This window comes from Heterocephalus glaber, unplaced genomic scaffold (genome assembly GCF_053883595.1).
Source record: "Heterocephalus glaber isolate CG9 unplaced genomic scaffold, H.glaber_assembly_v1.0 deba00001845, whole genome shotgun sequence".
Classification (NCBI taxonomy): Eukaryota; Metazoa; Chordata; class Mammalia; order Rodentia; family Bathyergidae; genus Heterocephalus; species Heterocephalus glaber.
The window spans coordinates 470,987-486,219 of NW_028258494.1; the positions used below are offsets into that span (position 1 = coordinate 470,987).

The window sequence follows — 15,233 nt, forward strand, 5'->3', positions numbered from 1 at the left end:
CAGCAGTTTTATAGGGTTGTAAGCAGGAGGTACAGAAGCAGAAGCAGAGTATTTTGCAGTTGGTTATTTATTTGACATTTTAAAAATATCTATGAGGCTCAATTCCTTTGGAGTTTCCCTGAGAGTACAGCAAGCAGAGTTTACACAAAGCAGAGCAGCAGAAGGGGGCACAGCAAGGAGTTTTGGCAGGACTTTCTGAGTCCATTACACTCCTTGGGGACAGATTACAGAAGTTGTCATGGCTACTCAGGTACATTCTACAAAAAGCATATTTACCTAGTTAACACATAGTTGTTTAATAACACAGTTAACTCTTATTTGCCCAATGTAGTTAGTTTTTGTTAGCAATATATCCACCTGGCTAGACATTTCTTTTCAGTGCCAGGAAAATGTGCGATGATGTTCTTAGAGAAGTTTTCACAAAGAGGAAGATTAAAAAAGATTATTGATTTAGAAGCCCAAAAGGAGTTGGAAAATTTCACATCCTCAAGAAGTTATAGACAGTCCCGTGATGGACGCGGCTTTCCACTGGCTGACAGTGCCCTGAGGGAGGCTTTTGTCTCTGGTGGCCCTGTGACAACCTCACTGGGCGAGTTGCTCTGGAAAATCGCCACCCATCAGAGGCGCCTATACAAGAAATTTTGGAGACCGCTAGTGCGTTGCTTAAAAATGTGTCTGTTCTCAACAGAAACAAAATTCTGGTACTCTGGGCAGTCCAGATGGCCCAAAGAAAGGAAAACAGTTTCTTCTCTCCTGAAAAGGCCAAAGGACCAAGACAAGAATCAGAGGATTTTGGTAAAGATAGTGATGAAGATGAATGTACAGTTTCTTTGACTAATGGCACCTCTACTTTGACTGAAGCAGAAGCTGGGATAATTGAGAACATTCATCTAAGAAATTTCCTGTGCCATTTGATGCTTGGGCCTTGCAAGTTCAGTTCTAAGGTCAATTTTGTTGTTGGCAGCCATGGAAGTGGGAAGAGTGCCGTACTCACAGCTCTCATTGTTTGGCTTGGTGGAAAAACAGTCCCTACTAACAGAGGATCCTCTTTAAAAGGTGATGTGAAAGATGGACAGAATTCAGAGGATATCACAATCACTTTGAAAAACAGAAGAGATGATGCCTGTAGAGCAAATGTGTATAGTGACTCCATAGTTGTGCAGCAGCACATCAGCATGGATGGATGTTGATCCTATAAACTGAAAAGTCAAACAGGCACCATGATTCCTACTAGGAAAGAAGAGCTGATTGGAACTCTTGATCATTTTAACATCCAAGTAGATAATCCTGTTTTGTTTTAACACAAGAGATGAGCAAGAGATGAGTAAGCACTTCTTGCAGCCTAAAAATAAGGGAGACAAATACAAATTCTTCATGAAAGCAACCCAACTTGAACAGATGAAGGAAGACTATTCATACATTAGACAAAAGAAAGAACAAAGGAGCAGATAAATCAAAGGGAAGAGCAATTCACTGAACTAAAGCACCAATGTTTAGAGAAAGAGGAACGTTTTCAAAGTATTGATGGTTTAAGTACAATGAAGACTAATTTAGAGTATTTGAAACATGAAATGGCTAGGGCAGTGGTCAATGAAATTGAAAAACAGTTGAATGCTATCAGAGATAACATCAAAATTGGAGAAGATCATGATGCTAGACTTGACAGGCAAATGGAAGAGCAACAGGTCAAGCTTAATGAAGCAGAAAAAAAATACAAGGATATTCAGGATAAACTGGAAAAGATTAGTCAAGAGGCAAACACATGAGCACCAGAATGTATGGCATTAAAAGCAGATGTCACCACTAAGAAAAGGAGCTATAATGAAGCTGAGGTTTTATCTAACCATTCCCTAAGTGAATACAAAGCATTAAAGAAAGATGACAAGCAACTTGGTAAAATAATTGAGGAACTTAAAAAAAGTGCTGATCAATTTTTTGGAAACAGAATGGTTAGAAAGGCAAAAAAAAAATGTTGGTTAAAAGAAAGATTAAAGGCCTTTCAGGACCAAGAAAATTCAATCAAGAGAGGGAGCAGTTTCAGCAGGCCATAGAAAAGAGCAGAGAAGAATATGCTCAGCTTAGGAGAGAAGAATTAGATGTGAAGCATGCACTGAACTATAATTAAAAGTTAGCAAAACTAATCAACTAAGATGATTTGGTCCTCATGTTCCAGTTCTTCTGGAAGCAATAGATGATGTTTACCAACAGGGATATTTTACCCACAAACTTGCAGTCCCTTTAACAGCTTGCATTTGTCTTTGGGACCCTGAGCTTGCCTTGACTATTGAATCCTGCTTGAAAAGGCTTCTTCAAGCCCACTGCTGCCATACTCATGCTGATGAAAGAGTCCTTCGGGCATTAATGAAAAGATTTTATTCTCCTGGGACCTCATGGCCACAGATAAAAGTTTCTGAATTTCAGAATTAGATATATGATGAAAGACACAGAGCTGTTCATCATCCAGAGTTTCCAACAGTTCTGACAGCATTATAAATAGAGAATTCAGTTGTTGCAAATAGCCTGATTTACCTGAGAAACATAGAGAGTGTACTGCTAATCAAGAGTAATGCTGTAGCTCATGCAGTAACGCAGTCCCAACAGCCACCCAAAGGTTGTAGAGAAGCTTTTACCACTGTTGGTGATCAGGTTTTTGCAGGACATCATTGTTCACTGGAAAATACAAGGCCTAAGTTCCTAAGCAGAGATGTGGATTCTGAAATAAGCAACTTGGAGAATGAAGTTGAAAATAAGAGAGCCCAGTTAGTAAATCTTCAGTAACATTTTTCTGCCCATGAAAAGGATATTAAACAAAGTGAAGAACTTCGTAAGAGGTGCCAGCTACATTATGAAGAGTTAAAGATGAAAATAAAAAATATTTCTGAAGTTTGGGAACTTGAGTATATAGAACACAAATCTGTAGATATTGCAACCTTGGAAGATGAAGCTCATAACAATAAAATCAAAATAAAAATGACTGAGAAACAGAAGAAATAACAAAAAGAAAATTTGGAGCATTTTAAAGTCCGAAATAAGAAGCAGAGAACAAGTATGATACAATTAAATTGAAAACTAATCAACTATCAGAACTAGCAGATTCACTTAAGGATGAATTAAACCTTGCTGATTCTGAAGTGGATAACCAGAAACGAGGGAAGCGGCATTATGAAGATAAGGAAAAAGAACACTTGGATACTTTAAATAAAAAGAAATGAGAACTGGACATGAAAGAAAAGGAGCAAGAGGAGAAAATATCACAAACAAGACATCTGCCTGGAATGGATAGAAGTAAAGAAATCTGCATCAATACTAGATAAAGAAATTAACCAATTAAGACAAAAGATACAGGCAGAACATACTAGTCATGGAAATAGAGAAGAAATAATGAGGCAGTACCAGGAAGCAAGAGAAACTTATCTTGACCTGGATAATAAAGTAAGGACTTTAAAAAGGTTTATTAAATTACTAGAAGAAATAATGACTTACAGATATAAAACATATCAACAATTTAGAAGGTGTTTGACTTTATGATGCAAATTGTACTTTGACAACTTACTCTCACAATGGGCCTATTGTGGAAAAATGAATTTTGACCATAAGAATGAAACTCTTGCTATATCAGTTCAGCCTGCAGAGGGAAACAAAGCTGCCTTCAGTGACATCCGAGCTTTGTCTGCTGGCAAATGCTCTTTCTCCACAGTGTTCTTCATTCTTTCCCTGTGGTCCACCATCCAATCACCTTTCAGATGCCTGGATGAGATTGATGTCTACATGGACATGGTTAATAAGAGGATTGCTATGGACATGATACATAAGATGGCAGATTCTCAACGTTTTAGACAACTTTTCTTGCTTACCCTGCAAAGTATGAGCTCACTTCCTTCCAGTAAGTTGATTAGAATTTTTCAGATGTCTGATCCTGAAAGTGGACAAGCTACGTTGCCTGTCCGACCTGTAACTCAGGAGGGTGAAGATGAGTGCAGCTGATCTGTGATTTAGCATAGCTCATCCTCATGGGGGGCTGCAAGGGCAAGAATGCTGGACTGTTCAGGTGAAAAAATAAGATGGGGTTAATGCTCAAGAAAAATGGCCCATTGCATCGGGCCACAATAAAATGTGTCAATAAGCCCAGAAAGCCAAGTACAGCCAGGAGGTTAAAACTACTGTTGCTTTCCTTTGAGAAAGATCGGTTTCACAGTGCTGTTTTTTAAATCTGCTTGGTTTTGAGGATTTTGGTTTTTCATTTCACCGTCCACTTTTATGGACTTATAGAAGTAGTATTTCATACACATGTATGTGTATTTATCTGCTTAGCTTGGGTTCGTTTCTGTAATATTTTGTAAGAATTAAAATAAAAGTTTGAGTAACAGTTTATATTTAGTTTTGCTTTTCCAGAATATTACATTCTGTAGCTAAACAATCAAAATCAGAAGGGAGGGATTTCTCATTACATAGGGTGGGGTACAAGGGTGGTTTTGGACAAAGACTAGTTTACAGTGGACTTTGTGTCTGGTTTTCATCCATTAATTAGGAGGGATTTACATGGCACTATAAGTACACTGTGTAGTTCCTGCTTATAGGTAAATTTTTTTGATACTGGGAATCAAACTCAGGACCTTGTGCTTGTGAGGCAGGCACTGGAACCACTGAGCTTAATCCCTGGCCCTCTGTAGGTAATTTTTAACCCTGGGGCACAACTATAGATCTGGGCTATAACTTTTAATTGTTGTATTTCATCAAATTTAAGATGCTGTCTATTTATGAGATGCTCTTTTGAAGTCATGAGGCCCTGTTACTCTGACATAGTGCATTCTCAGTCCTTTACTGTCCTCTATCCAAGTGAGAATCTGAAACTGGACACAGGACCAAACCATGATGTAGCTTGTCCACCCTGACCTGTGGCACCCTGGCTGGGTTGAAAAGCCCTTAGCTTGGAGTCCAGGGCTCTCAGGTCCTGGGGTCTGTTGAGAGGACACAAGCCAGAGGGACCATGCTAAGCAGGCTCAGAAGACTTGGAGGAGAGCAGCTAGTAGCTGGCTGTGTGAGCCAGAGGCCACCCTGGATGGCAAGCTCATGAGATCAGCTATAGAAGCATCTTGACTTTAGAGATGCTAAGAAGTGTGCTGCTTAGAATGATCAGATACAGTTTATTGTAAAAAAATGGAATTTATGAACTTTAAAGAAAACATGAATATGACTTCTCTTATAAGCTTTGATACTAGCATTAGTGTAAAACTTTGTAAAACGCTTTGAATACCAAAAAGAATTCCTTAATATTACCAGCAATAAATATTAGAATACATATCTATAAAATTGAAAAGGAAGTATTTCAAGACATACCTTAAGAGAAGGGACACTTCTGAAGTTATTGAGGAAAACTGGATTTTGATTTTGGTTGGGGAGGGAGTGCAAATTGAAATCAGTTGCCAAATGAGAAGACCAGGAACTTGTGCTTTCTAATTTAAGAATTTATGGAAAGAAGAAAATGTATGCTGAATGTTTTCAGCATTCTCCACTAACCATACAACGTTTGATTTTAAGTTACACTTATAACTCATTTGTGTCAAAACTATTTCACATTCATGTGCTTTTTCAAATAAAAACTCTATAGAGTTTACCATATGCATAAACTCTACTAGCTAAGAAATTTTAGTGTCTGAAATTTTGTGGCCATTTTGAATGTCACACTTCTTAATAAACATGAGAAGTAGCCTCAGGTGTCTCAGCATCTCCTGCTGAACTGAAAATTATTCACTGCTTTGGCAAGGTTTTGATTTCACCCCTCAGTGAAAAATATCTTCATCTGAAGTGCCAAGTAGTAGTAATATTAAGTACAGTAAAATAATAAAAAGATTGTTCTTTTAAAACTTGTTTATTTTTAAAAATAAAACAAAAAATTTACTTGTAAAAAAGAAGTTATGTGTGTCCATTCTTTTAGAATTCTTGCATTGTTGACTCTTGTGATAGTCATCTTTTATTGTCTACACCTATAAAAACACTCAAATGAATTATGTTAGAAGCCTAAGACTCACTGTTAAAAAGTCCATGATCACTACAAAATTCTTCCTACTATTTTCAGAGAAAAAAGAAAATAAAAAAGGTTTCTTTGCTTGTGATAAAAAAATAATTCTAGTTGGATATTAGAAAGCAGTCAAGTATACATTATTTTATCCTTAAACAATAGAAGTTCCAGTGACTTAGTTTGAAATGACTATACCTCCATAGAATTGTGCTGTCTGTATATTAACTACTTTGATGGTTTCTAAGCAGAAAACTTTGTTACGTTTCCTTTATTATCTAGGTGTTTAATCATTCCATGTATATATGATCTGGCTCCTTGGTGAATTTAAGTTCTCACTTGTATTTTGTTCTCTTTAAAAATCATATAATGCATAGCACATGTCCTAATCTTTGGTGGATTTCAAATTTGGATAGATATGCATTTGTGTAATGTATTTAATCACAGAATATCAGTAATCACTAATGTGGCATTATTGCACATTGACTCCATCTATAACTTAGAAATACTAAATTATAAGATATATATATATATATATATATATATTTTGTAATCTTTTGGTTATATAACAGATCAAACCAATTCATTCTATGCAAAATATCTGGTGTGTATGCATTTATCTTTTTATTTTTTGCCTTTTATTCTGAATACTCTAATACACTAGAAATACAATTTCATCATTTTCATGAATATAAATACTCACATTTATGATTGAGCATTTCAGCACCAGGAAATGCTCAAAATTCCAGATACGAAACCTAGCCATTTTGTGCTTAGTTAGCAGATTTTCACTTCAAACATTCTCACTCGTAGATTCCAATGCACTTACATTAACTAACTGGAGTCCATGAAAGTTTATTACTGTGCTTTCACTATGATTCAATTAGGGGAAATGCAAATAGAAAATTTCAGATAACATTGTAAACAGACCTGGGCTTCTTCCTTATCTGCAAATGGAGATCATACATACTTGGTTTATAGGACTTTTGCAAAACATCACTTCAACTTTTCACAGATAGAAAATGTTGGTCTCATTTATTGATATATTTAATTGGGAACATTTTTAATACCCACTTACTGTACCCTTAATTTGAAATATATGTATACCGAATATCTTCATTTGAAATTCTTAAGTGATCTTTATTTACACAAAGGTTGAAGAACACTGCCTTAGAATATTTCCTGCATTTAGAAAATAATTTCTTATATTAGCATACCATGCAAAAACATCCACTATCTCTATTAAAACATCAAAATGTATTAATGATTGCCTCAGAATTAATGCTTTATGCTGATTTGAACTTTTTACAAATTTAACACATTATACAGATTGGTACTTAATACAGATTTAAATAATTGTCTACTAAACTTTAGTTTTTGACAGCTCTACATGATTCCATTGTCATTCACAAATATCCCTAAAGATGATGCCCGTAAAGAGCTGGGTGAGTAAATCTTACTGTTGATATCCTCATATGAGTATAGACTTATAGAATCCTAAACAGATTCTCAAAAATCTTACCTCAAATATATTTAATATTTATTTAGAACCCATAAACTGTTTTCTTAAAAACATACACTGAAATTAACAGATGTCTTCTAAGCAGTCTACAACATACTTATTGCCCTGAAATGTACTAGTTTATATACACATATAGATTCCAGGCTGTCTTGTATTTATGGATATTTCAAATACTTTCACTGTTGCTCAGCTTTATTAGATGAAAGGACATGATATAATTTGTTACTTTATTATTACGATGGTAATCTTTCAACATTCTTGTGCCTCCCTTCATTTCAAGCAAGTGAAAATTACCAGACACTTTGAGAGTGGAGGATGTTTGTTTTATGTCCAGCATGTGATGTTTACTCAATATTATAATCACTTATGTTTTCCTAATAAAAAGTACTATCATATACATCATATTACTCTTAAGGTATATTTTCAAAAATTTTCCTGAGGTATGTCTAGTACTAAACCTTTCATCATTACTGATCAAGACATTTCACATTCCTTTAGATGAGAATGTAAAGAGGGATGAGAGTTAGGAAATTAATCTGTAAGACGTGATATTTACCTGTCACTAAATTTACAATGTATGTAAATTTATTCAGTTCTATCTGCTCCTATTCCCCAGTGGAAATAGGGAAACTATCACCCATTTCCACAATATATGCATAGCTAAAGAAAGTTTGGAACTCTAATGTTTAGTTGCTGTGGGTTTTCTTTTCAAATAAAGCACTCTACACAACTAGAAATTTTATTGTAAAGGGGCATGGAACCTGTTATGATGTAAAATGCTAATATATATATGTCAGCCTCATTGATGATATTACATCCTTTTCTTTATGTATATAGTTTTTATATCCATGAAAATCATTGCTATGATCTCTGATCAACTGTTCACTTGTGAGCCAAAAGCGTCTACCTATTATTTATCAAATATTTTGTTTTTAATTACTCCTGTGTGCCAAGATGAGATAAAAACTGAGTCAGAAATGAATTTTGTCTAACTACATGCTTGTGTTTGCAGAAAGGAAATACAAAATGTTCCATTATGTATAAAAGAAAATGACAAATTGAAATACCAGAATACTTCATTTAAATGTTGTGAAACTGAATCTTTTGTCATTTATTCTACTGATGATATATACTTTGAATTAAATCATGTTGTTTCTCAACCATCATAGAGTTTCCAGCAGAGGTTGTCATGTCTACACTGTATTTATGTATGGAAAAATTAAACTCTTTTCAGTTTTCAGGGTTGGAGAGAAATCTAACTGGAGTTGATTCTATACATTGAGATGGATGATTTGTAAGAGAAGAACAGGATGTGGGAAGCTTCATGGGAAGCATGGAGTGGGGAGCAGGCATGAGATCAAAAGTAACCATTGTAGACTTTCTTAATCTTTGATGTTCACTTCTAAATTAGATATACTTTCTAACGTGGATGCAGCAGTTTTCACCCCTCTCTCCACAGTGATCTACTTGAGACTCCTAGGGATAAAATACAGTAGGAAATGGGTCCTTCCTGGGGCCACAGGAATAAGAAATGGGTGCTAGGATTTTCAAAGGAAATATGTGCCAGGATTCCCTGGTAAAATGCCCTGTGTGAGTTACCAGACTGCCTTGTGTAAATATTTCTTCACTAGTTTCTATCCAACAACTTCCAATTAATTACACCAAAACGCAGCTCCTCTATTTCCTTTAAGAATAATAATATAGGAGACTCTACTCTGAAATATTGTGCCCATAAAATGAAACAAGTTACATAGAATACATCAATCTTCAGTTATTGCTTCATGATGTTGTGGTTATTTCATCCTCACCATCATCCTCCTACTATAAGTCTTTTGAGATGCTGAGGAAATAGTTTACTGCCACCCATAAAATGCTATCATGGGCTAGATGTCTATGAGAATCAGGACCATTGTTTAAGGAAAGGAAAACTTTGATGGAGATTTGGGTCCTTGTAATAATCAAGTATATACATTTCACAGTCCACTGAGCAGAAACTATGCACAATCACCATCCCATCTCACTGTCAAAAGGTCTTCAAAATGGGAAGTAATATTTCCAAAAGTTCGTCCTTTCTTTAATCCATTATTTTCTGAATTAGGCTTTGTGTCTACTATGGAATATCCAAATGTATCTCACATACCTCATTTCCCTGACATCCAGAAAAAGCTCAAGGACAACCCAGATAATTGTTATGGATAATGTCAAATATAGGCTTCTTTTTTTAGATGAACATGAAAGGAGATACAGATATTTCAAGATGTCAAAAAACACTAGAAGAAGGTCAGGGATTTAGCTCAGTGGTTTTGCTGCCTGCTGCACAAGCACAAGGACCCAAGTTTGATCCCTGGTACAAAAAAGAAAAAACACTAGAAGAGTTGAATGATTATGTCATATGACATAACCTTGAAATCTCAATGCACACAGTTAATAATTATCCACATCGGTCCATATTATTCCAATCTTTGAAATATCTGAAAGTCAATGGAAGTTAAAAAAATGAATGTCACAAAAATATTGGGGTCTTCCATTACATAAAATGTCTCCAGAGTATTATTATCTTTGCTAATTTTTTCTTTTTTAAACCAAGTCCTAAGCTTTTCATTTCCATTGTTCATTGTGGAAAGATATACATATCTAAAGGTATCATTTTAAGCAATTTAAGGTGCAGACTTTGGTTACAGACCTTATAATATTTTGTGTGCAATTGTCACTCTTACCCATATCCAGAAATTTTTCACTTTCCAAAATGAAATTTGCACCTGTATGAAGAACACTAAATACTACCCCTCAAACACCCTTGATTCCATGATGAAACATCATATAAATTTAAAGACATCTAACGTCAGGTCCAATAAAACCAAAGGGAAGTATTAACAGAGAAATTTTAAATTTTACTTTTTATCACATATTGTAAACTAATTTCCAAATGAATGGCAAAGTTCCTAGGATTATATTTTCCAAAGGTGGAGCCTCTTCAGGAAGTTAAGGATGTCCCTGTTCCTCAAACTGTAGATGAAAGGATTCAGCATAGGGGTGACCACAGTGTACATCAGTGAGGCCACCAGGCCTTTGCTGAGAGTGTAAGATGTACTTGAACCAAGATACATTTCAAAGCCTCTGCCATAAATTAAGCAAACAACTAACAAGTGAGAACCACAGGTAGAAAAGGATTTGTACCTCCTTCTAGATGATGGAATTTTCACAAGAGCAGAAACAATCTTATAGTAGGAGAAAATGATCCCTGGCATGGGAATAAAACCAAATAGGATACCAGGAATATATGTGACTATGCTTTTGATTAAGGTATAAAAACATGAAAGGTGAATGAGTTGAGAAAGGAAACAAATGAAATTAGTAATTTCCACATATTTGAAACAGGTAACTTATAAGGCAATTATACTGTGCACCTGAAATCCAAAAGGCTAGGAAAGGCTGACAGCAAAAGTAACTAGACACAGAGATGAGGACTCATAATGACATCATAATGCAGGGGGTGGCAGATGGCCACAAAACAATCATAGGCCATCACAGTCAGAAGCATGTCATCCATACATCCAAAAAGGACAAAAAGAGACATCTGTGTCAGGCAGCCCCCATAGGAGATGACCCTGATGTGAGTAAGGAGGTCCACAATCAACTTTGGGACTATAGAGGAGGTGAAATAGATGCCAGCCAAGGACAGGTTGGAGAGGAAGAAGTACATGGGGGTGTGGAGGTGGGAGGCAGAGATGACAGCCAGGATGTTGAGCAGGTTCCTGAGCACTGTGACCAGGTAGATGGACAGGATCAGTCCAAAGAGGACTGGGTGCAGGTCTGGATCATCTGAGAAGGTCATGAGATAGAACTCTGAGACACATGTGAGATTATTTCTTTCCATATTGCATGAGAACGTTAAGCCACCCTCCTTTAAGAAAATATAATTCTATTGGAAGAAAATTGAAAAGCATTGAAATATTCCATATTTTATACTCACAGACTATTATAAATTTTCTTGATTAGGGTGTCTACAAGTAGTATATAATCTAGGATTCCTTTATTTGAAAATTAAATTACAGTTAATTCTCTTTCATCAGAACACTTTTTTCAGCCATTGTGCTAAAAATAATGAATTTTTCATTTTTCTAATTTTTTTTCTGATTTTATCTTTTAAGGATGTAAGAGCTTACTCCGCCTTTGTATATAAATTGTACATAAATTTTGTTTGTCAATAAATTATTCAATGTGAAACTTTTTTGAATAAATTATTTAATATGAAATCCTTGTCTTTGTTGCATTCAAATATATATATCACAGGTTCGGATACATGCACATAATCTTTGGACATAATTACTAAAAATGTAGATTAGTGTATACGGCTTTTGTCATTAAAAATAATAAATGATATAATGCACCTTTGCCTTTTTAATTTTAACAGGTGTATTTAGTCATAAAATATCAGTAAAATATTTGCTATATAAGACATCTCTTTCTTGAATCTGTAGTCTACTGTAGCTTGATAAAATGCTTTGCTGCTGTTCTGATCATAAACCCTCTAAAATCCAGTTCAGAACACTGGAATCAAAGAAACTCCCAAGGCCCTGGCTGAGCCCCAGTCTTCCTAATTCTAACCAACAGATTTTCACATCAATTTCTACTGAAATGTGAGTTTCATTATTCATATTTCAGCTATGTGATGGAAACTTTGACACATATTTTCATCAAGCCATTCATTCTGTGATTTAATTAGGAAAAAGCCCAAAATAGTTCATGAAATAATTTAAGCATACCTTAAAACTGAGCTGCAATAGAAAAAGCAATGTGAAATCTTGTAAACACACATGCAAATAATGTACTCCCATTCATTTGTAAAATGGGGATAAGAATTACCTACCTTATGTCCATGCTGTAAGAAAATATTTTGAAAATCATTTAAGTTGCATCACTGTTGATGCTAATTTAGGAATATATTTATCTGGAGATAGTGACATATATTCAAATACTCTACACTTAGCCTAACATATTAATCAGAATATGTACATTTCAAATTTTTGTATCACTTTCTAAAATGAGAGTTGAAATCCACTGTCGGAGGTTATTTGCTGCCATTTAGAAATTTTCCCATTCATACCAACTCCTTAGATATTGACATATATAAATATTTAATGATATTTACAACCTCATTAATATTTTTAAATATATGAACAATTACCTAGAAATTTGAGTCCTTTCTAGCATTTCTCTTGCTCTCCTGTCTCCAAAGGAATCTGTTGTGTTGAATTTGATGGGTAGATTTTCTTCTCAGTGTTTCCAGGTCTACAATGACTTATGAATCCACAAGCAATTTTCTTAAAAATTTACCTAAAATGAACTTAAAACTTATCTAAACAATGTGTTACAGAATATCTATTGTGCTCAAATAGAGTAGGTTATATCCAAAAGTAGTAGATTTAGGTCTTCTTCAACCAAATTACAGCCTTATCAGAGAGAAGAGGAAAGGTGGGAGGGAGGGAGGTCTCATTTACCTTGTAAGTTAATCACTATGATAGTATTTTGAAAATTCTTGTGCTTCTTTCACTGTCATTCATGTTAAAATATGTTATAAAATATATTGCATGCATTATATATAATACATATGCAATATATTGTATGTATATTATATATAATGTATTGATATTTTTCTGGTTGCCAACTAATAATGCATGTGAAATTTCATTGTTTTACAAAATAATTGACAAATTTTTACCTACATCCTCCATTCATCAGATAAACTTTCAAAATATGGCTACCATCATTCCAGTAATGATTCCTTTATGATACCACATGAAGGAATTTCATCATCACATGAGGAATAACGTTTCCATTTTGCTTCAACTGTGGAGCCTGTGCTAAGGGATGGCACTGAAGAAATGAGCAAGTTAGTCCTGTGTCACTGACCTGTTACTGAGGGCCGACTGTGTGTGAATTGCACACTGTGCTGCTATGAACATGAGTTTGCATATACTACTATGGCCTGATGCTTTTAAGTCATTTGGGAAGTTACTGGGAAGGATAATAGCTGGGCCAAATGGAACTTATAGTCCTAGTTTATTTGAGGAGTCTCCACACTGATTTCCACATTCTACACTCCCTCCAACAGTGGAGATGGGTTCTCTTTCCCTAACAACCCTGCCAGCATTTTTTTTGGTTGATTTCTTATTAATAACCACTTTTTCTGGAGTGAGGTGGAATCTCAGCATTGTTTTAATTTTCATCTCTCAAATGACCAGTGGCGTTGACCATATTTTTGTAAATTTATTTGCCACTGGTACTTCATCTGAGAAATGTGTATTAGTCTCAGTTTCCCACTTTCATACTGTGTCTCTAAGTGGGGAGTTTGATTTTTTCAGTTCTTTATATATTCTCCATACTAGTCTAAGGAACAGCTGGCAAAAATTTTCCCAGCTCTATGAGTTGTCACTCCACTCTATTAGTGATTTCTTTTGCTGTGTAAAACCTTTTTAGTAAGATGAAATCAAAGTTGTTGATTTCTTGTAACATATCATGTATGATTGGGGTTTTGTTCATTACGTCTTTGCCTATACCTATGTCATCAAGAGTTCTATCTGTTCTTTCTTCCAGCAGATTTAGTCTTTCTGTTTTAATATGTAGATCTTTGATCCAATTTTATTTTATTTTAGTGCATGATGAGAGACATGGGTTTAGTTATAGTCTTTGGCATATGGAAATCCATTTTGTTCCAGCACCATATATTAAAGAAGCTGTATTTCTTCCAGGGAAGGAGTTTGGCTCCTTTGTCAAAGATAAGGTATCTGAGTCTGTCTGGAATTGCTCTTGTATCTTCTAGTCTATTCCATTGATCCTTGAGTCTTTTTTACCCTAGCACCATGCTATTTTTATCACTCTGTAGGATAATTTCAAGTCAGAGATTGTGATGCCCCCTGCCCAGGCATTTTGAGTGATATCTGAGAACTTTTGGTTCAATTCCTCTTAAACTTGTCTAGTTTCTTCGTCTCTTCTATAAGCTTTTTGCAGCATTCTATTACCTGTTACTTGCCTTTCTGTTCATTTGTGCCTCCTTATCTGCCTTAAGAGAGTTATGAGATTTGGGTGGTCTTCTGTTGCTTTGCTTTTACATGTTCCTATGTACATGTATAACCATTTTGTTTTGTTTATGACCAACCAAGAAATACACATATTGCTATAGAGAACAAACCAATTGTCAACCACTATTATGTTACCTTGGCTATAGTAGTAAATTCAGTGGCAACAATGGCATCACATGTCAACTGGAAATTGGCAAACCCCAGGAAACACTTATGACCATCCCTTAACCAGAACAAAGAGAACTATGATTTTAGTGAAAATAATCAATACTACTTCAGACCACTAATTTTTGCTGGATGTAGGCAGCAGTGCCCAGAATCCAATCACATCATTATACTAACTGCAAATTCCTATAGGACTGCCCCCTCTGATAATTTCACCCACCAAACCTGGGCTCCCACAATAGAATACAGGTCCTGTGATCTTGTTGGTCTGACTCCAGGTGTTCCAGGGGTTCCCAGGAGATCCTTATTTAGCTTTTCTCCTCTCTACCATTCTTGGTGGTAGGGCAACATTTCAGTCCTGAAGCAAACCTCTCCTCCTGGATGTTGTTCTCTTCTTCCATCAGGTTCATCTGTTGATTGCCACCTCTGATTCCCTGTGCTTTGGAGA

General features: G+C 35.4%; 1 pseudogene; it reads left to right on the forward strand.

Annotated features, from left to right (window-relative positions):
• Positions 1–719: 719 nt before the first annotated feature.
• On the forward strand, positions 720–3,984 carry LOC101722700 (structural maintenance of chromosomes protein 6 pseudogene; annotated as a pseudogene).
• Positions 3,985–15,233: the final 11,249 nt, after the last annotated feature.